This window comes from Polypterus senegalus, chromosome 3 (assembly GCF_016835505.1).
Source record: "Polypterus senegalus isolate Bchr_013 chromosome 3, ASM1683550v1, whole genome shotgun sequence".
NCBI lineage: Eukaryota > Metazoa > Chordata > Cladistia > Polypteriformes > Polypteridae > Polypterus > Polypterus senegalus.
Genome location: NC_053156.1, coordinates 107,326,061 through 107,347,530, shown reverse-complemented (window position 1 = coordinate 107,347,530; position 21,470 = coordinate 107,326,061). Strand labels below are relative to the sequence as shown.

The 21,470-nt window shown below is 34.5% G+C and overlaps 1 protein-coding gene across 17 annotated transcripts in view; it reads right to left on the bottom strand.

Moving 5' to 3' along the window:
* eya4 (EYA transcriptional coactivator and phosphatase 4) overlaps window positions 1–21,470 on the bottom strand; it is a 288,462-nt gene that overhangs the window by 158,948 nt on the left and 108,044 nt on the right. For 2 of the 17 annotated variants that reach the window (XM_039747749.1, XM_039747751.1), the window contains exon 1: window positions 1,161–1,506. The exons of the other annotated variants lie outside the window; for them this stretch is intronic. The gene's annotated coding sequence lies outside the window, so the exon portion shown is untranslated. Of the gene's footprint in view, window positions 1–1,160; window positions 1,507–21,470 lie in introns of those variants that run through there. 17 annotated transcript variants of the gene reach the window in all.

Below are 21,470 nucleotides of genomic sequence, written 5' to 3'. Positions count from 1 at the left end.
ATGGAAAATAATTGATGAATATTGTTTATAATGCGTATTAATATAGCAATTAGTAGTTAAAAAGATTTAAAAATGTAAAATGCAAATGGGAATGGCTTTTTGATTTTGCAAGATTTACTTTTCTTACATTAATGTAATTTTACAAATATTGATTTTGAGATATTTCAGAGAATCTTTAATTATTTGAATGAGCATATCATGGAGATATTTTACTCTGTTATTCAGTGTGCAACTATTACCTTTCCTCAGAAAATTTGTATGCAATTGTTCATATTGTACATTGACTATCTTTAGTGTGTAGGTGTTAAATTTAACAAATGATAAAAGCTCATAAAAATATAGGCAACCCAAGAAATTCACAAATTGCACTGAGTTTGCAGATAGGATGCAGACTACCAGTATTACTTTAGCAAAATTATTAAAAAGTGGAGAACATTTTATTTTATTTCTGAGAGCATACCAAAATAAAAAAAGAATGTACCATATGTGCAAATGGAGACTGCACATTTGTGAGAGATCCTGGTTTATTCAAAACCCAGTCTTTCCTTACAACTACATATTTTAGTTGTATTTGATCAAAAAAGTCAGCAAACAACTTGAGAAAATTAATAGAAAAAGAAGAGCTCATTCAATCCATCAAATTAGTTTGATGATAAAATTATTTAAAAATGAAAACAATATTGTTTAATGTTTAATTTTGTTACAGTTGTATAACAGATTTGTTTGAAAAATGAAATAATCAGAATTTATTTACATCACTTGACTCATACACAAACACATAAACTGTATATGCGTGCAAAAACATCTTTCTACAATAATTATACATAAGGGTGTTTGCATAGAGTACACATATACATGAATATACATAAACACAATATATAATATATGTATTTTATACACGCACACTACTAAAATATTATTCATTATATCATATAAAATATACACACACAGGTATAAATAGCATACATTTATTCTAAATGAACATTCTTCCCTTTGCTATGTATATTCCTTAATGTCCAAAATGCAAAAAATTTAAATATAGTGTATCTCGCTGTATTTAATAGGAACATCAACTGGCATCTCAAATAAAAGCGACTGTACGCGTATTTATCAAGATGAAATCCATGGCTGATCAAATAACCTAGAGAATATTGTCTTACCTTGTCAGAGTCCAAGAAGTGGAACTGAAAATTAAGATCCTTAAAACATCCCAGCGTTTGTGTGGAAGTGTTAGTAATAAAATACCTTACGACCAAGTTAAGTCTCCAGTGTTTTACAGCCCCAGATAGTCTTCCCACTTGTCTGTGACTGTACAGCTTCAGGTAGCACTGACAACCGCTGTCCGAATTGGTTGTGTTAGTGCAGCCTGCAGCAGCGGCAATAGTCCACTGCAGTTTATTTAAGTAAACCAGCAGAAGAGAATAGTAAACAAGTTCCCCTCAGACCAATGGCTTTCCACACCCTTCTGTTTATAGCAAGATGACTTGCATTCGGAGGTCACCCCGTCAACAGCTTCTGTCTTTCACTGGATAGCTAATATGTCGCATTATCCCAGGACTCTTTAGTCAAGCCTCCTCCTTTTCTCCTCCTCTTCCAAGCCCCAGCTAGCCTGCTGTCACAATGCTGACGCATGTGGGGGTCCACTAAAAATTCACAGTTTAGCTCAACTGAATTAATTCTAAAAACAGTTTTTAGACTAAAATAATTTAAAAAAATAAAAAAGAAGAAAAAAAACTTATTTATGCCTAATCTGTAAAATATTTTCTTTTTAGTTTTTGCATATCCAAATAAATAAGTAAACAGGCTTTCTTTAAGTTCAGCAGGTAAGACATACACCTCATTTAATTGATTCAAAATTTTAAGTTATTATGGGGGGTGCAAGGATATCCCGTGCACAACACTACTTGACACAACACTACTTGATTAGGTTAAAAGAAAAGCCATCCAAAAAAAAAACAAAAACAACTTAAAGACATTGTTACTGTTCAGACTTCAAACTGCTCAAAATTCAAGTTTATGTCATACTTTTTTAACACTGCAAATAAATTAAATGAAATCAGTGAATATGAGACCTCTACACAGGAAAGAAACTAAAGGGAGGGAGGGGGAATTCAAGAGGCACTTCAGTATAGTAAGTGTGCAACTCAATACATAACTTAAGCTTTTTTCTCACACTCAATAAAAATAAATAAATAAATCAAGTTTTAAACCTAAAACCCGTTCTTTCAGAGTAACTGAAAAGAATACAAATCAGATGTGAACCAAAAACTATAAAAATAAGGGCATTTCTGTCATATGAATTACGTGTTTTTTGAAATGTTCCTAGTGAAATCAAGAACAGCCTTGGCATTCACAAGCTCAGAATCAAAAAGGGTGCTGAGGAAAGGAATAAATAGAAACTCATGGTGAATGTGGACTAGAACATTTCTCTGTGTAAGGTGTTTTTCACACTTCTTGTAGTCATAATATTGTCTATCCATCCACCTAGTTACAAACCTGTCTAATCCAGTTCAATGCTGGATCCTATTTCAGGAGCAGCAAAAACATGTACAACTCAGAAACCAGCCCTGGACAGGATGCCAGTCCATCCCTGGGCACACTCACTTGCACAAGACAAACACAAAGTCATCAATTCACTTAAAATGTATGACTTTAAATTATGCAAGGAAAACCCTGAACATACAGAGGAAAACCTACAAAGACAGAATGAAAATGTACAACCTGCACTCAGGCAGCACCCAGACTAGTATTTGAACACAGAATTCTGGAGTGGCTATCTCTGTATTTCTTATTATTGAACCCAGTTATTATAAGATAAAAATTTTAAATAACCTCAAATTGTGCAACAATACTGTACAACTTCTTTCATATAATATCTAATATTATAAGAAATCACATTTGGGTCTAAAAAACAAAAACTCACTTTCACTCAATAAATTACTAAAACAAATGACATACAAATATAAATAAATGCATTCAGTGCTTCAAAGAGATACTCTCCTTTTGTCTTCATCTAAAATACTTTGCCAGTCTTTAAAGTGTTCATATACCCAATGATGTAGAAATAAAGTAGAAGCAAGACAAAAATCTTTCATATAATTTTGAACAAACATTTATGCAGACCCACCACTTCCCCTCCCCCAGAGAAGGCAACCTCAGTAAGAAGATCTGTGCAAAGATGTTAGGCGGATGGGTGACTGAGGATGGCACCCTTTCTCTATAAAAGTTCACAGTTGTCAATCAGGCAGACAAGTTTGTGAGTGAAAGTTACACCTGCAACACATAGACGGCACCGGTTTTTGTCACCACTGCACCATTTCAGTGATAAATTGTGTCCTGCTTGTAATAAAGCTAATAAAAAGTGATAGATGACTCAGGCAAGGAACCCTTGTCGGTGTGGATTAGGACATTTACGGCATTGCTTGACAGCTCTAGCACATTATTATTAGAAAAGATCTTTAAGACTGCAAGGGTCATTAATAAATATTCACACCAAGATGTTTACTCAGGAATGGAGTAGACGCCAGGGAGGCATTAAAATATGCAATAGACATAAAAATGATCTAGACCCCATAAACAGATTACATGTTCCTGTGCAAATTTTTTTTTATTGGTGTTTGCCATGCATGCACTTTTATACGTACAATTTAAAGAGAGAAGTCATATCACCTATAGACTCTAAAGGTTTTGAGAAACACTTACAGAATTATATGAGACTTTTATATGACAAGTATAATGCAACAATTAAGATATCCATAGATCTTCATTTCTAACACGGAATGGTAATTACACGTTTATTAGATAGTTACAAATTAGTAAAGACATTTTTAAATCAAATTGTTCTCTCTCTTAATTTAAAATTTTGCACAGAACCTATTTATAGTAAATTCTATGTAAAGCAAAGTTATTTACATATTGTTGCAATTGCAGCACTAGCACGATAAGTATACACTCAGGGTTAATACAGTATGTTAGTGCAGAAGATAGATCCATGTGATTTTATTTCTATACTGTATAATACTTCATGGAGCTTTACACATACAATTCAGTCGATTTTCTACAAACTCAGTCAAAGGTGTTGTATTGTGCACACAATTGACAATTGACAATATGACTGTGAAAAACATCCAAAGGTGATTTCCCAGAACAATACAGTGTTTCCATAATTCTACAAAGTCAGAAAAAGCTTGTTAAATGATGTCAGAGATGGAGAACTGAACTTTATAGTCCAACATTTCAATAAAGCAGACCACATTGTTATTTTTATAGGTATCAAAATATTCATCCATTTCTGCACTCTCTGACCCACTCTATTAAATTGACAAATATTTTTACTTTACATGTAAATACACTAAATATTTAAAATAATGAACATACTCTAAATATTTAACATAATGAACAGTCTATATGAAGTTACCACAGAAAGACACAAGACAAAAATATCTTAATTTTACATAGGTGTTACATTTGTGTGCACCACAACAGGAAAAATGTAAAGGTTAATGTAAGATGAAAATTAAAAAAAAAAAACTAAAAAAAATTAGTGTTTATGTTTCTAACATTGATCTTCTTCACAATGGAATTAACTTTTTAAATTTATGTTTACATTATTTCATGCAGCACTTGCATAATGTGCTCTATTATAAAATAACAGAAAGTGAGAATGGATGCCTCATTGTAAATCTACAAAACAAAAAAAAATATAAAGGATGGTTGCACACTGAAAAAAAGGTTAGTGATACACTTTAGCAGTTGAGCCTTCATTGTGTGTTTCATAAAGGTTTATTGAAAAACACTTTACAAAATATGTACAAGCAGTTTCTTAAGACCAAAAAACATGTTTATTACCTAATGGAAAATTGTGGGAGTATTACATAAATATAATATGTACCTGCTTATTGAAAATAAAATAAAATAAAAATTTTATTAAATTTATTAACCAGAAATGTAAATGATGTTAAAGCAAAAGTAGTTGCCAAATACTGATCTAAAACAAACTTTAGCAAAAAAAGAGTTGAACATGAACAATTTTAATGCTAGCAATACTACAAATTTATGTATATGTATATTTAGATTATTTTATGAAAAATACCATCTCAAGTTTCATTTTAAAAGAAAGGCCATTCAAAAAAGAATGTGAACATATATCCATTTAATTCCTTTACATGAAAGGTACAAGAGTAACGGCAGTCTATAATCAATATAACCTTAACTATCTCTACCTGGAGATACCTTCCCCGTATCTGTTTGCATATTCTGCCACCCTTGACAATCCTCAACACTGCATCTCCAGTAGAAAACCGTTGAACAATGCATGGGGGTTGGGTTGGAGATGACAACTGCTTTGTTTTTGTGTAGCCAGGTTATTGCTTCCTGCCAAGATTTACTCATCTACACAATGTTTCTGTCTCATATTCTCTATTAAGGAATATAGGGGAATTCCAAACTACTGAACACATTCATAGATTGATTTAAAGCTGTAAAAACACTTTTGGGCAGAGGACTGGTTAGTGATTTTTTTTAATGATAAAAATACTATATTATCCTACAAAAGCTTAGACATTACCAGGATCCTATCTATCTATCTATGTGTGTGTGTGTGTGTTACCCCTTAAAATCAAGCATATTATACCTTTTTAATTGGTCTCTATAAGAGTGAGCAATGATGTGATCCTTCGAATTTTACTCTATAAATGGTCACTAAACCATTCCAGAGAGAGAGATCACTTGCTGATAATACAAACATACTTGAAATGTTATGTTTTCGAATGTATAGTAATTGAAAATGCTTCCAACTTAAAATATAAAGAGATTCTGGTAAGACAACACTAAACCTCATGGGAAAGCTTAAGTAGTGAAATAAATGTCTACGATACAGTGACGATATTGGCCTAATCCCAAAGAGGATATATATGGTCTCTTTCTCAAATCTCTCCAATTTTCTTGCAGTTTGTTTCTTCTGTAATCATCACTAATTTATTATCACTCAGGTCTAGAACTGCATTGGTTTCAGATGACACTTCCACAGCTAAGCAAATGTTTTTCTTGGATACAAATAATGACTACTAACAAACATTAACATATATTTATAATATTATAAATTAATATACAGGCTAAAAAATTACTTTTACCAATTCACATAACTATTTTACAGTGAACATGTTTGCTAAGCCATGAGAGGCTCAGGGTAACAATAACAAAGCACTACCTATAGTGGCACATCCTCACTTCAAATCCAAATATATCCTGCAGGGTCATATGTAATACACATTTGGAGGACAAGTATTCAAGTATGCCATTTCATGGAATCTATTGCTAAATTTTATCTCACTGGTTTTGATTAAACACAAGACTTATAAATTACCTTAAACCTGTACCAGAGGCCTATATACTGTTCTAATGCACAAATAAAATCTCACAAACATAATTGTAAAGCTGAAAATAACAACTAATATGACTAAATTAAACAATACACACCAGTAATTAATTAAAATTCTGTTTAGTTATTTCCCTTTTAATTCTCATTTTACATGGTTCAGAAATAATTAAATTTATGAGTATTGTTGTTCAAAAAACACCAAAGCAAAACAAAATATCTGTTATAAAATATCCAACACACCTACTGTATGTGAAAAAAGACAGGGTGAGAGAAGGTGAGTATATCCAATTACTTTTAACTGTCCATGAGTCTGTACACCATGAGTAATCCGGTGCTTTGTTTTTGAAGATAAAATTAAATGCTGAATATGCGAAAATAATACTCCAGACATCCAACATACATCCTGCACTGGTCTAATTACACTGTTATGTGCCAACTAAACGCTGATGCCCAATCTAAACCATCTGCTGTATTAACATTTCTTATGGTGCATAACGTCTGGCTCACCACTGTAATTTCAACATTGGTTGGAAGTCAGAATCTCATATGAGTGATACTTAAAAGCAAGAACAAAGGACCAAGATAAGGGAAAACTTTATAGTGCAAGAAATGATGGCCAAGTAATAGGAAGTCAGAAATTTTGCAAATAGGTAGAAGTGGTATTAAAGTACATTTTGAACCCTGTGCGTTCTGCAGTTTAACTTTTTTTACAGTTTGGCGGCCAAATTAATTTAAGTTGACCATTTAAAACCACATTTAATAATTCATTTAAATATTCATTTTTTCACTGAAAGTGCTTTCCAATCATCTCAGTTAAAGAAAACCTAGAGTAAGAAGCAATACTTAAGAGACATATTATGTTAACTTTATTATTTAATCAACTACTTAAAAACACACATTTTTAAACACTATTAATATATTATACTGTATTTTTATTTTATTTTTTAAATACAGTATATAATATATGCAAAGTATTTTAAAAAATCTTTTTTATATAGTACCTGTAACAGCATGTATCATCACAAGGCAAGACAAAATGAATATTTTTAACAAAATGAACAAACTAATACCAAAAAGAAATACACATGCATAGCAGATACAAGAAATGCAGCATTGGTACACACCAGGATAGCAGTGGAAGCATGTCAAAAGGAGCTATACGACAGTAGGACAACTATCTGCTCCACAGTTTTTGATAATGCACCATATTCCTCATATATAAATGATATGTAGGTTAAGCAACTCTAGACTGGCACTGTATGAATTAACTGCAATTAACTAGCTCACTCTCCGGGTCTCTGCCTTTTAATCTTCTACTTGGATAGACTTCAAGATTCAAGATTTCAGGACTTTGTATAATATTAGAGTAACCAGGTTAGCTACCAGTCAAGAGATTTATATATATATATATAATATATAAACATTATGTACACACATTAATATCCCACCATAAACTTGATTAAACTAATTGTCATGCTTTATATACAGTATATACATGTACAGAAATGTCAAGGCACTCAAAACAAAGTCTTTATTTTATATATGGCCGTTTCATATAAACCCAAAGCATCTTATGTGCATCAGTTCAGAATCATCTTTTATACAGGTAAGTTAAACAACTTACTGGAGGTCATTAGATGAGTCAAAGGTGGAGACTGAAACAGCAACCTGGAGAGTTAAAGTCCATTAAGTTAAGACTACACCACAGTACAACAATGACATGAATCAAATCAAGTGATAAAAGCACAGATGATATCATTTTATAAATACTACTATGAAAATACACATGCTACACTGTAAATGTAACTATAAAAGTCATCTTAAAGTGCACATATCAGTACTAAAGGTTTCTTAATTGCTTGCATATCTTTCCTTTCATTTTTTTACCTAAAAACAGGCTCAAGTAGCTTATAGTTTGTAATGTATAAAGTAGAATAAATACCTGGGTACAGCCAACAATACTGAGTAAATTAAATAAAGAATAAAGACTGAAGCCATTAAAGTCTACCTCCTCAACATTTTGCACTGTATGACTGATCATTCAGAAATGGAAACATCTTGCTCGAATTCTAAAGAAACAGCGTGACAGAACCTAAAAAGGAGATCTACAATTTTTATTTAAATATTTAATCTGAAAGCTAAAGCTTTATTTTAGCACTTCTGCTTTCTTCTTCAGTGTCCAGTGCTAAATTTTCTGTTGCATCACATGGAGTGGATGCTTCAAACTCTTCATAGAAGCATATGAATTGATTACAAACAACTGCATACTTCATACAACAATTGAAAAAAAGACAGCAAAGAAGAGGTACAATATTTCCACTCTCATTCATAGTCAGACAATACACTAACAGACTGACCTATTGAAAACGTTTTATTAGTTTCCCAATTGCCTTCTTTGTGCAGAAATTCCAGGACTTTAAAATGTGGATACAAACTGATGTTAGGCTGAGGAAAAGCTCATTGATTTCACAAATCCCCAGGATCTCCTACATGCCAGTTAAATTTGCAGAGAAACTGTCAACAACTGTCCATTGAATCATAAAGGCAAACCAGAGGATGAATGTTGAAACCACAAATAGCTCAAAACTATAGAAAATATTCTTATTAAACAAAGTTAGAGCCGTGTCACTGGCCAAAACCCAAGCTATGGCCAAAGGCCTAATGGAATACAGGCAAAAACATTAATGGAATTTACTTGCATGGAGCCAAATTCATATTCCCAGTTTTAAATGTGTGGTATTTAGTTTGGCTGAGCTCCACTCTGTATTAACCCTTCATAAGTAAGTTCAAATCACAGAGTGGAGAAAGACATTAGAAAGATTAAAGTACAGCTTCTTGTTTTTTTAATCAGGCTATTTTGCTAAATGATAAAATAATAACATTCAAATATGCCAACAAAAATATGTCATTAAGAAAGAAAGAAAGAAAGAAAAAAATGAACAAAATGATTATTTTACTTCACTCTTTTTTACTTTTCTAATTGATTTTCTTAACACTTTAAATAAATGCCATCGAGCAAAAGTAACACAAAATAAGAAAAGTATATCTATACCACATAATTTCATCTAAAATAAAAGCAAAATTGTAAAACTAGTAATACTACAATTTGCCACAAAGTTTGATAAGCAGAACCTGAACAAGTCCTTTAACCTGCATTTACTTCAACTGTAAACATACGTAAACAGGTTGTGCTGCTCACTGGTGATTCATGAGTCATTTTATATAAAGCATATGCTTTTTTAATAAAAGTATGTATCTTCTAGATGTTTAAGTTATCTTCAAGAGATGTGGTGAGATGGCCTGAAGCCCAGAAATTTTAAACTTAAACAAATAATCTTAACAATGTCTAACTGACATTTACAAAAAATGCATTTATGCAGGAGTCGTACTCACACAAGTCATTAAAACTTTTTGCAGCTGATTTTCAATTGGTTTTACAGTTTGTCACTGTTTTTTTGTTTTCCAGTATATAATAAAGTAGGTGCATATATCAAGAGTTTTTACTACATAGAAGTTAGTTTGGAGCCATGTTGTATTATACTAAGGAAGATAAATGAGATCTTATGTGACTTGCATCTTTGATTTTAGCTAATTCCTTCCCATTTTAAGTGCATTACCATGAAGGAAAAAAAATCAGAATAGTAGTGAATTCCATTAAAATTTCCTTCCAGATGTGGTAATTAAATCTGCCCCTTTTTGTAAAGTAAATTGGCACTCCTTGTGCTTTCTGGAGCACTAAGGCAGTTGATGGTGTAAAACTAATCTTCTAATTTTTCATTCTGGCATTTTTTGTCTCCTATTATTCACATGAAACTTAAAATAGGCCTGTATGTGCTTGAGTAACAAGGGCATATCAGTGGAAGGAAAGCTACTAGCCTAAAAGTTTCACCGCTTTAAGCATGTCCGTTTTCGTGAACAATTACTTATATTCATAAAAAAGTGTAATCAATATCTACCACTTTTTGTTGTTCTTCTCAGGTGTCACTATATGTACAAAGTCTTAGTTTAATCACACAGTGCCAACACCCTCATAGCTACATCATTTTTAACCGCAAGAGATTGCCTTCAAGTACATATTTTCTATTGATACATACCATTTTAAAACCACACACCCATTTAGTCTCCATTCATAAAAGAGCTCAGAAATGTGAACCTGACTTCTTGTGCTCTGGGGAGAGAAATGTGTCACGGCACAAGCAAATAATGTACATAAAAAGGGAAGAAGTGGAAAATAAAGTCTACCTTAAAAAGTTGTTTACCCATCACTCCACCACACAACTCATTCTCAGACATCAAGCCATGTCTGGGACTTTTCATTTCGAATCAAATGACAGTGTTGCACAGTATGCATCACTGTAGCCATCCAAAGGTGACTCCACAGTAAATGTTCACTGAGCTATAGTTTTCAGAAACTCCAGGGGATACAAATACTGTATTCCAACTTCTTGATTTTGAAATACCCCATCTTTGAAGGTTACACTCCAGTACTGCTTTGTATTCAAGACAAGTTGCAAACTTCAAACACATGATTTTAATTGTAAGCCATTTGGCCTCCTATGCCCTTCGTTCACCTAATCTGATCAAAGCCACATCTGCAGAATCACCAATGACTACCTATGACAGCCAACATTTTTCTTCGGAATGCTTTTTGTAGTCCAGTTTTACAAAACAAATTGTTCTATGTTGGGAAAGTTAAAGGGATAGTGTAAATTTTTAAATTGTTTCAAAAAAGTTTTCTTCAAAATTAAAGAAAAATAATTCTTAGTAAGCAGACCATCAATAAGTTTCTGCATTCCTTTTTAAGTTCTTACTTTCTTTACTTAAGATTTCTGTTACCATGGCTACCTGGCTTGTGTGGCCAAAGTAACATATATTCCTTTGAGGTTCTCTGCTAACAAGAAAGCGACGCTCTTTGACAGAAGGAAATATGACCCCAGTCTTAGCCCACATCCAAACATAATAATGAACAGAAGCACTAACAGCATTAAGAGTTTATTTTTCTTTCTTTTCTAATAATTCTGAAGTAAAATCAATTCAGGAACATGGATTACAGCTTCAATAACCCAAAGTAACTTTATATAAAAAGGCACTCTTGCATTAAAGTAGGTCCTTTCTTAGGAATAGAACAGACAAAAGCCTCATTATTAATTCATTGTGTCTTGTGCCTGTGTCAGCGCCTGATTAATAATTAAAATTAATCTCATTACTGGAGATATTCATTACAGGATAATTTAATTAAATGATGAATTGGCTCCCAGATGTCAACGTGCTTGCCATCTTTTAAATAATGCTGATGATGACATCGGACTTTTTGGAGAGCCAGTCCAGACCAGAGGATGTGCATTATTTAGCAAGTTCTGCCTTTCTATTCACAAGAAAGGTGACTGCCTAAAAAGGTCACCCCTCTTGTGGCACATGCTCACTTAGTTTGTAGGCAGACATTTTTTTTGGAGAGGAGTTAGTAAAAACGTTTTTTTTTTGTCCTTCATTTATTTCAGATTCCTCCTTTTGTATTCTGCTGAAGGTCATGCAATCTTTAATGGATAGACACTATTTGGTGTTATTGAGGACAACCTTTAATCAGTAAATGCACACTGATAAAAAGAAATAAAAGCAACATTTTCTGGAATAAAAGAATTATAGCTTTAGCTCATGAGCTATACTTTATGTCCAAAAACACTAAACTGTGTAAGGTGAACTTTTATCCAGCAAATTCAATGTGGTATAAAGCTTCATCAGGTCACCTATAAAAAGGCATTGCTTCAAAGCTTAGGTCACAGCAAGCCAAAGGACACTTGTAGTCATTTTTCTGTGTACAGTATTTCATACTGTCTTGAATGCCATCACAAGCAAGGGAACAGGCCATTTGCATGCTGCAAGCAAGAATGGCATGTGCTAACATTGCCAGATACAACAGATTAAGAGACTCCACTAGGTATCAAATGCAGGAAGTGTTTAAGTAGACCAGCAGTACAGATGACCATCCAAAATAAGCATTGACCCTGAAACTATTGGCAGACACAATGTCCACATCAGTGATGGGACAGTGAGGGACATGTTTCATGCTCCCTGTCTTAGAAAAAGGCCCTCTTCTCACACATCTCAAATCCTGCTGATGCAGGATGATGCCATGGTTCACACAACTACTGTGGTCACAACTGTCCTTTAAAATAAATACCAGTGTGCAGTTGTTCCCTTGGCCCTTATTCTCTCCTTATTCTCTCCTGGCTTTAGCCTAATACATTACATCACTTTTAAGATGTCCTGCATCACAACCTCTGGAGACATGACCCTATGCCCGTCAATTGTCAGCAACTCTGTCAAACCCTTCTGTAAGAATGGGACAAAATCCCAGAACTGTAGATTCAGAGGATCATTGGCTCTGTACAGCAATGCTGTCAATCAGGGGTGACTGCAAAAGGTAGTCACATAAGATAAAATATGACAGTTGTTAATGTTATATATTTTGTTTTTTGTTGTTATTTCATGGCAACAATGAGTTTCTTTTTTCCATCAGCATACAGTATATTACAGAGACAGGAAATGTATATAGAATAGTGTCCCCACAATCAGGTGTTGTCAATATCAGATAGGCTGTGCAAGTAGTGTTACTGTTTAATAGAGTATTTCTGTGTATGGTCTTGAAATGACAAAGCTTCGGATTTAATTCATGGCAGTTGTTCTCAGAAAGTCAATTCACCCACTGATATTCTAAGGTAAAAATGTGAATTTAGCCTGAAATGGTCTTGTTAACAGCTTTAGACCATAGGTTCTTACAGGTGTTGTTTGAATTTGGGTCTCACAGAATTGTGATTCACAACAGTACAAAATGAGTAAGGGTCTTGTGTGGTTTGTGTAGTGTCTTGAGATGGGTTGCCACATGCAATTAAAGCAAAAAGTCACAAATTTGTTACATCCTGCGTTGACGATTCTTCAATGGGGACACACACATCCCTGCCTGGGATGACGGTCAGTGGTGATACTCCAAGGGAAAGGATTGTTGGTTAAATCCTGAGGGAAAAAAAAGTTTAAGAACCACTGATTTAGACTGGTATTTCTTATGAACTGCCTTCAACAAACATAGTGGTATAGTGAACATCAAGATAAAGCACTTTACCTATGAAGTAAGTGCATAATGAGCTTTGTTGAGGTGGATATTTACATTATATGAGAACAGGGTAGTTGAATGAGTTACTCATGGTTACCAGATGAGTGACAGAGCCCGCTGTCCCTTTTTTAACCGGCTGGGCTAACATCTGATTAATTCAGTGTTCCTTTGAACACTGTGTACAACATACAACACGTAAATTCCCCATTAGAAAACAAAATATTACAAAAATATATGTATATTTTTATTATTATTATTATTTTTAATTATATTCAATTAATATAAATCTTTAGGTAAATAAAATGGTGGTACAGTGTTTAGCGTGGTTGCCTTTCACATACACTAATGTCCTCTCACATCCAAATATAGGCATGTTAGGTTAATTGGTAATTTTAAATTGCCTTGGAAAAAATAAATGTGGATGTACGGTGCAAAGTGCTGGTATCCTATTCAGAGATGGCTTTTATCTTGTGCCTAATGCTCTGTGGTGTGGCTCCAAGACCCTTTGACCCTGTACTGATCATAAAAGCAATGAAAACACAAAGTAGATTTTCTGGTGACTTATGCAAAAGTATCCAGCAAAAAGTGTTTTATTCATAGAGTAGCCCCTTTCTACTAAATAATTTGCTCACTGCTGCTGCTCATTAACACTTAAGCAGATGTAAACTAAAGTTGCAAGTTACATTTAATACTGACAGTTAATTTTAATATAAAAATAAACATCAGGCTTTCTAAGATTCACAGTATAAAATGTAAAAAAAAATCAATTCATTGAAAAAAGTCTGTTTGTAAGTTCTAAGACAAAGTGTAATACAACGAACTGCACCCAAGAAAACTTAGATCAAGCATGTACTGCAAGACTTGAAGAGCCAATGATCAAGCAAACAATCATGCAAGGAGAGTTACAATGGACCATATAGCATGGAAAGGAATCGTGAGCAACATCCAAAAACCTACAGCAGTATATCGGTTGTGTGCAACTACAACTTTCAGTTGCCAGCTAAGGATCACAAATGGACAGAAGACAAACTGCATAATGTATTTTAGCAAAAACACCATTTAGTATGTTTTTATTGCAAACCCTAAGTGTTCTGCCCTGTTATCTCAATGTAAAATGATGAAGTTCAACTCACAAACCAAAGCAAAACAAACTTTTTTGACGTTTGTTGCAAGATGATTAAAAGTGGGAGAAAAACAAAAAGGGCAGCACGGTGGCGCAGTGGGTAGCGCTGCTGCCTCGCAGTTAGGAGACCCGGGTTTGCTTCCCGGGTCCTCCCTGCATGGAGTTTGCATGTTCTCCCTGTGTCTGCATCGGTTTCCTCTGGGTACTCCCGTTTCCTCCCACAGTCCAAAGACATGAAGGTTAGGTGCATTGACAATCCTAAATTGTCCCTGGTGTGTGTGTGTGTGCGTGCCCTACGGTGGGCTGGTGCCCTGCCCGGGGTTTGTTTCCAGCTTTGAACCCTGTGTTGGCTGGGATTGGCTCCAGCAGCCCCCACCCCCATGACCCTGTAGTTAGGATATAGTGGGTTGGATAATGGATGGATGGAAAAACAAAAATCTGATTATGCTGACTTTTGGTTTTGGGCTATTTGCATTTTAGATGGATGACTTTCAAATTTAAATGTTTGTTTTCTTAGCCTCTGTTGAGTGTCTAACTTCTTTTGCCCCAGACATCATCAGCGCAACCTTCATACAGAGAAACTACAATCTCCTGTCCACATCATTCACTCTTTCAAGTTAGTAAATGTAAGCACTTTCAACAACCAAGATTCTGGTTCAACAAACATGATTTCTGGATCTGGAATGAATTGGGTCTAGATACAAAGTGATGTAGACTCTTTTCATTGATCACACTGCTACATTTAAAACGTTTAAGATAAGCTGAAGAGGAGGGAGGTGGTTAATAGTAAATATAACACAGAAAACTGTTGAGATCTATCTGCCATCTGTCGCTGTAGTGGAGACCATCAACCACAACTTTCCATCATATTGAATGTGCTAGGATGAAAGTGAAATTATTAACTATTCTGGTCTGAGTGACTACTTCATGCCAAAAGTTAGAGACATATAAAACTCAAATAGATACTGCTCTGGAAATAAAGACAAGTGAAATCCAGGCTAGTAAGAGTTTCAGTGTTTATTTCTCATACAAACACAGATGCATTATTACTCTTTTTCCACAGTCACCGTTAACAAGAGTTTTTAAAATCAGCATGATAAAGAATAGCATAAAGTGGAAGTTTTGTGTTGCATTATTCATATCTAAACAGCATGTTAATGTGCTGAGTAGTGCTAGTGCTTCATGGATTCAGTGTCCAAGGTTTGAATCCCACACTGTCTATATTAAGTCTGCATGTTCACGTATCTACATAGCATTTCTTAAGGGTACTCCATGGTTTTCTTTCACACCTCAAAACATTTGTGCTTAATTAACAAGAAACTCTAAATTGGCCACATGTAAGTGTATACTTGAGTACTCTCTGCAATGGGTTGGTGCCCTTTCAGACTTGACTTCTGCATTTTACCCAGTCCTGCTGGGATAGGTTCCTTCCCTATCAGGCCCCAAATTAAATTTGGCAGCTTTGAAAGTGTTCCATTTTCTTAATTCATATTTTAAACCAACCATATTTAATATTTTATATTGTATTTTAAATATTTTAATTTTAAACAAAATATATTCTCCTGTACACAAAATCATTTGCTATTTCCTTAGACTCCTTTTCAAGGTCTCTTCTGGGATTTCCACTGATCATTCAACTCTAAACCTTTATACCAATGCCCATTTGATTCACTTACTCTAGTCCTACATTTTATAAACCCGCTTATTTCTGTATAGTTTTGTGCGAAGACCAAAGGAGTAGAAGGAAGGCCATCACAAGTCTTACTAACAATCTCACACACACACCAACTCATTTAAACAGCTAATTTTCTGTTGTCACTCAACCTGTCTTTGGTTTGTGGAAGGAAAGCCCATGTATACACAGGAAAACTTCTTGTAGACAGTGACTAGGCCACGACTTCAAACCAGGGCATTGGAGCTGTGAAGCAATAGTGCTAACCATAGCAACACCAATGGAACTCTTCACACCAGTACAGTTGTGAATAATTAACAGCCCAGCCCACATGTATGAAATGAAACAATAAAGAAAAACAAAGTTTTCATGGCCAAAATAAATTTAAAATAATATGATGTACAGTGGCATGCAAAAATATTCAACCCCCTTGAAGATACTCTACAAAGTTCCAGCTAGAAGGACTGAGAAAGTGCTTCCTTCTGTAATATCACAAGACCAAACCAGATTTATTAAAGGTAGACACTTAATTTCTAGTTTTTGATATGTGTTTAATATAAGATATTCAACCATTAAATCCAGAGATCTTACTATATTTGGATGCAGAAAAAGCATTTGACACGGTTGAAAGGGACTACCAATTCACCACGCTGCACAAATTTGAGATTGGCCCAAACTCCTCTATCCTAGTCTAAAAGCCTCAGTTCATATTAACAACACTATTTCAGACTACTTCAAACTAGAATGTGGTACTCGACAAGGATGTCCCTTATTACCACTGCTTTTTGTAATCGCCACTGAGTTACTGTCTGTTTACTTTCGAAATTCATCAGAGATAAAGGGGATTTTCAGAGAAGGACTTGAATAGAACATATCATTACTGTATATACTGATGATATGGTACTGTATATATCTGACAAAAAAATTCCGTGCCAGCAGTCCTTAATGCACTAAGCAGATTTTCAAAAGATATCTGGACTCAAAATTAATTTGAATAGAGGTGTGCTTTTTCCAGTAAACTCTCTAGCACACAGTACTAGACTGGACACCTTCCCGTTTACCTTAGTAGATCAACTAAAATATCTAGGGGTAAATATAAAGTTCTTTTTCAACAAAATTTTGCTGTCTGCATGGAAAAATTTAATTAGATGTTAATAGATGGTCAACCCTCCATCTCACATTAGCAGGTAGAATCAACACTGTTAAAACCAACATCCTTCCCAAGCTTCTTTTCCTATTTCAAACCATTCGCATATACATTACATTACATTAATCATAACCTCATTTATTTGCAATTCTAAACACTCAGACATTCAAAGCACGACTCTACAATGACCTAAAGCAGAATGGGTAATGGCACTACTTAACTTTCAATTTTATTACAGGGCGGCAAATATACAGGCCATATAGACCTGGACATCGACACAAATCACCGAATATACACAAGTCTGGTCTGCAACAGAATTAAAATCTTGCAGTACTTCATTATATTCCCTGCTCTGTGCTCCAGTAAATACAAATTATCATCAATACACTAATAAACTGCACTTCGTTCACTCGTAATATAGAGCCAATTTAGGAAGCACTTTAAAAAAGAGAAGCTCTTATTTGTTGCACCTCTACATGACAACCACTCTTTTCCACCCTCTCAGCATACACAGTATTTAATGCTTAGAAAATGTCAGGAATTAAAACAGTTACAGACTTGTACATCAATAATGTTTTTGCATCCTATGAGCAATTAAGCTTCAAATTTAACTTCTCATTAACACAATTTTTCTACTACTTTTAAGCTAGAAAATGTGCTAAACTGAACCTGCCCAATTTCATCTCCATAACTTATAAAAATGTTTTAAACTCCCTTCCTTTCAAAGATCCCAGGGCACAATGAAGAAAGAATCTTTCACTTAACATTTCAGAATATACAGAATACATTCTATCTCCATGACCACATATGACTTTCAAGGGGCTTTAATACTTTTGTTCACCACTACATCATCAAAATGTTGAAAGTATCTGTGTATTCTGAGATAATAAATAGCAAACAAATGAAATGAAGAATTATTACCATACCCATGTAAATTTGAACTACCAGCAGAGTAAGGTGAAACTGTGTAATTTTGTGTGTGTGTGTGTGCGCATAAGTGTGCCCCAAAATGGACTGGACCTTGAAACAGGCTGTTTACTTGTTGTACTCAGTTCTGCTGTAATATACCCTGGATACCTAAACTCTGAAACTGTATTAGGTAGATTCAGAAAATGGAAAAAAAGATACTTAAAATTAAAAAAATAATCATTTTCAATAAGATAAAAGAGAACAATACCAAAATACCACATTCAATTAAAATCCTATGAATAACTGCAGATTATTTTTATTTTGCTGAATCTAACATACAAGTTAGCTTCATTACCATTACAAACAATATTACTTTGATATATAGCAATAATTTCTAGACACTTTACATTTGTTGATATAAGGTAAATCCTCCTAGGTTTGCCACATTACATTTTGATAAATCTTTACAAATACATCAGTCTCCATTAAAACACTATTATAACTATCTACAGTAGATTTCTGTGGTGGCAGCATCAGCTTAATAACTTTATCTTAAACCAACATGCAATATTCTGGACTGAATCACAAACAACAGCATGTTAAAATTAATTACATTTTTGTAACTAAAAAGTGTAAATGTTGTCTTTAATTAAAGACTTATTTTAAATATTAATGTTAATTGTCTGGTTATTCAATACAAGATGTCCTTTAGTATTCCTCACCAAGGTAAATTTAATATTTGTAACTACTATAGGCAGTAAGGATCAATAAACACAGTTCAATGAATCCTATGAAGCCTTTTAAAAATTGACAAGTAATCACAGACAGTTTATTTTCAACTAATAGAAAAAAGGGCTAATAATTGGAAACCCAGCAGTAAGGTAGTAGAGATTGGCTCTTGGTTAATGATTAATTTTCAAATAAATTATTCTAGAGAATACACATTTAACTTGTGTGTATCCATTCTCAAAGCCACTTAATCCATTTTAGAGTCATGGAGGCTCTTCCTTATCCCACCAAGACTGGGTATTAAGAAGGAAACAACCTTGAATTTGGTGACAGTCCATCATATGGTATAATTACATATTCACTCACTCAAACATGACCAATTAGAAGTTGCAAACTGATATTATTTGCACACCGTGGGGTTGTTGGAGAAAAACTAAAATACATAAGGACAAAACTACAAGGACACAGAAACAACACGCAGAACTGTACAGAGACAGTGACATGTCAAACTAAATCTTTTGCTTTTGTGAAGCAGCAATGTCAGTGAATAAAATAAACAAGAAGATTTTTTGATTAACTGAGATAAATCTTGCCACAACCCTAAATAAAATCTTTTTGTCAGCACTAAAGAAAAAAGGCCAAATTAAAATTTGCTAAAAAATAGCAGAGAGAAGCTAGTACACTAATGAAAGTAATGGTTAGGAATAAATAAGGTACATCTTTGCCAATGTGACATCAATGGAAAAGTGTGGAGAAGGGAATAAATGCAATCTATTGGTGACCATCCACCTCTGAAACATGGCCAATTTTTCTATTTCTCTGCCAGATGAATGGCTTCATAAGTATAAAAAATATCTTCCACAATGATGTAAAAAGTCAAATGTTTAAATTTACTGTCTTGTGTAAATATTGGAAAGAAATTATTATTTGCATATCACCAAAAGACTACAATACCATCAACATACAATAAATACAATCCCATACATTACATATAGCACTATTTAATACACTCACCTAAAGGATTATTAGGAACACCATACTAATACGGTGTTTGACCCCCTTTCACCTTCAGAACTGCCTTAATTCTACGTGGCATTGATTCAGCAAGGTGCTGAAAGCATTCTTTAGAAATGTTGGCCCATATTGATAGGATAGCATCTTGCAGTTGGAGATTTGTGGGATGCACATCCAGGGCACGAAGCTCCCATTCCACCACATCCCAAAGATGCTCTATTGGGTTGAGATCTGGTGACTGTGGGGGCCATTTTAGTACAGTGAACTCATTGTCATGTTCAAGAAACCAATTTGAAATCATTCGACCTTTGTGACATGGTGCATTATCCTGCTGGAAGTAGCCATCAGAGGATGGGTACATGGTGGTCATGAAGGGATGGACATGGTCAGAAACAATGCTCAGGTAGCACGTGGCATTTAAACGATGCCCAATTGGCACTAAGGGGCCAAAAGTGTGCCAAGAAAACATCCTCCACACCATTACACCACCACCACCAGCCTGCACAGTGGTAACAAGGCATGATGGATCCATGTTCTCATTCTGTTTATGCCAAATTCTGACTCTACCATTTGAATGTCTCAACAGAAATCGAGACACATCAGACCAGGCAACATTTTTCCAGTCTTCAACTGTCCAATTTTGGTGAGCTCGTGCAAATTGTAGCCTCTTTTTCCTATTTGTAGTGGAGATGAGTGGTACCCGGTGGGGTCTTCTGCTGTTGTAGCCCATCCGCCTCAAGGTTGTGCGTGTTGTGACTTCACAAATGCTTTGCTGCATACCTCGGTTGTAACGAGTGGTTATTTCAGTCAAAGTTGCTCTTCCATCAGCTTGAATCAGTCGGCCCATTCTCCTCTGACCTCTAGCATCAACAAGGCATTTTCGCCCACAGGACTGCCGCATACTGGATGTTTTTCCCTTTTCACACCATTCTTTGTAAACCCTAGAAATGGTTGTGCGTGAAAATCCCAGTAACTGAACAGATTGTGAAATACTCAGACCGGCCCGTCTGACACCAACAACCATGCCACGCTCTAAATTGCTTAAATCACCTTTCTTTCCCATTCTGACATTCAGTTTGGAGTTCAGGAGATTGTCTTGACCAGGACCACACCCCTAAATGCATTGACGCAACTGCCATGTGATTGGTTGATTAGATAATTGCATTAATGAGAAATTGAACAGGTGTTCCTAATAATCCTTTAGGTGAGTGTATATACAAGAAACAATCATGTAGTTATTAGTATGAGCGGATGTTGAGTAACCCTATGACCTATGGATAAAAAAATGTCTCTAAATCTAGTGGTGTAAGTAACAATGGTCCAATACTATTTGTCAGAAAAGAGGATTATGAAAAGTGACAATGCAGAATGGCTAATGTGTTAATTAAT